We start from the raw sequence: 2,874 nt of genomic DNA on the forward strand, positions 1-2,874 counted from the left end.
ATAGATAGATGATAGATAGATAGATAGATAGATAGATAGATAGATAGATAGATAGATAATCCATCCTACTGATCCTGTTGTCTAGTTAAAATCTGACTAATATATCTATAAACTTATCAAAGCACTGTACAGAATCTGTATGTTGAAAATGGCATTTTTCTAAGTGAAGGAAGCCAGACCTAAAAGGTATAATTACATTTACATGATATTCTGGAAAAAAAAAAAAGTAAGACTAATAGAAATGAAAAACAGATCAATGGTCATCAATATTTAGAAAAGGGGGAATGGTTGACTACAAAAGAGATGCACAGGGGAATTTTTAGTGTGTGAAACCATTCTAACTATATAACATATTTATTACATAACCTCAGTGAAGGGTGCAAGGAAAAAGAAGCTAATCTACATTACTATGGAAAATAGTGTTTTGACTGGAAAATGCAAGGCTAAAGGCAAAAAGACTAAACAGTGCACTATGATCAGCAAATTTGTTTCTCAAGGAGTATGAGTTAAGAAGTCTGAAAACTTTACATATATACTATGATTAAATATACAAGTAAATTAATGACAGATTCATGTTGTGTTGCTTATCATCAGAGAAAAAACATTAAATGTAGGTTAGGGTGAGACTAGAACAAATCCTGTGGTGCTGGATTAGAGGTGGAGACATCAATACAAAATCATGTTTACTTTAATATATATACAACTATATAGATACAGAAATAATTATAAATATGTGTGTATATATTGGTTAGTATACACACATATTTCCTAGCTCTTTCTCCTGGGAGGTTCTAGAAGTAATAACACCCCAAGAGCAACAAGGCACAGCCAGTGCCCAGATTTTTTCTAAATACTATTCTCTAATAAAAGACACCAGAGCTCCTTGGAGAAATAACTGATTCTGAGTCTGGGGCAGAAAACATATAAGATGACCCTGGATCATTTTTTATTGCAAGAAAAAAATGGAAATACTCAAAGGAACAAAAAGGATGAAGTAGGTTAAAATAAAACAGGAAACAAACAATAAGAGTTCCCAATGGCCAAAGGTGGAACAATTTGAGAAAGAAAACAAATACAATAATACTGGATTATGACCCAAGTGTAAAGGAAATATTGTGGAAATAAATGAAGACACCAAATGAAAGCAAGCAAAACCAACTTATTTAGAGCTTGCTATAGCAAGGGAGCCAGCCATCATCACTTGTATTTTGGCAGAGTATCAAAGGCAGGTAGATTAGTGAGAAAGTTTTATCGTGGAAAAAGGGGAAGACTTCAGGTATTCCCTGATTGAAGGCTCTTCACATAGGGAAGATGGAGGTGGGCTAATTAGAAGAAAGTCATCCTATGCGATTGGTTAGGGGTGCATGTTTGGCTTTCTCTGGTTGGTCATAAGTTGGAAACAGGGATAAAAATTACGAAAGTTGTCGGTTATTAATCGAGTCCTGGTCATTTGAGACTGAATGTTACAGGAGTTATCGTTTGGCTTCCTGGATTATGCTGGAGATATCAAGCTGACTTTCTAAAAGTCTGACTTTTAGATAGCGGCTGGCTTTCTGAACTGGTTACTGGAGATAATGGGTTGGTTTCCTGGGCTGGTTGCTGCACATTGTGGGTGAGAGTTCTATTTTTATATATGGTCTAGTCATTGTCCATTTATATATTCAATCTCAGTATATATGAGTTTATGCTACATAAATGATTGTAGAAATAAATATATGAGACAGAAGGGACAGATTTTCCTCACAGGTATCTGTAGATAGTTAGTAGGTTTGCCAAAGGAGGAATGTATAAGGCTGAAGGGGTTAAGCAAGATTTATTGAAGCAGAGTGACAGCTGTGCTGAGCCAAAGATGACATCAGCCCTGAATGAGAGGGCTTGAGACAGGCTTTCTTAGTGGGAATATTTCGGGCAGGTAAATTGACAGGGAAGGAAGAAGAGTCCAGTGAAATGGGAGTCAAGCATGTAGCATTGCCAACCCGGATGCAAGGGCCGTGCTGGACCTAATGATAATGTCCCCTCTAGGAATTAGAGCTTGACCCTCTCCCCATTGGGTGTGGACTGGATTTAGTGACTTGCTTCAAAACAATGGAGAAATAGAAACGCAGTACCTTTACGATGGAGAAACTTAGCAAGCACTACTTTGACCAGATGATTAAGGTTACCACCACAAATAATAAGTCATGTTCATAGCATGTACACCTGTTATAATGTGATCAGAAGGGCACTTCACTTCTGTGGTCTTCTCTAAAATCCATAATCCAAATTTAATCATGAGAAAACATCAGAAAAATCCAAGTTGAGGGGCATTCTACAAAATACCTGACCAATACTCTTCAAAACTATCAAGGCCATGAAAAGAAAAAAAAAATTGAGAACTGTCGTTGTGCAGATGAAGAGATTAAATAAACATGATCACTAAATGTAACAAAGTTTCCTGGATGAAATCTTGGAATGGAAAAAAAAAAAGACAGTGAGTTTTTAAAGAGAAGAAGAAAAAATGAAAAAGAACAATCTAAGGAAATCTAAACAAAGTATAGAGTTTAGTTATTATTCCATTAATATTAAATTTTCAAATTTGATAAATGTATGGTGGTTATGTAAGATATTAACAGTTGAGGAAACTAGGTAAAGGGCAAAAAGAAACTCTCTGTACTACCTTTGACCTTTCCTTAAATCTGAAAGTACTTATAAATAAAAAGTGTATTAAAAATAATATGTTATCTCCTCAGGTACTTTTTTTTATTATTAAGTTGATTGAGGTAACATTGGTTAATACAATTATATAATTTTCAGGTGTACATTATACTTTGACATCTGTATATTCTATTGTGCGTTTACCACCCAAAGTCCAGTTTCCTTCAGCTACCATATATT

The sequence above is a fragment of the Pteropus medius genome, unplaced genomic scaffold, assembly GCF_902729225.1.
Source record: "Pteropus medius unplaced genomic scaffold, Ma_sr-lr_union100, whole genome shotgun sequence".
Classification (NCBI taxonomy): Eukaryota; Metazoa; Chordata; class Mammalia; order Chiroptera; family Pteropodidae; genus Pteropus; species Pteropus medius.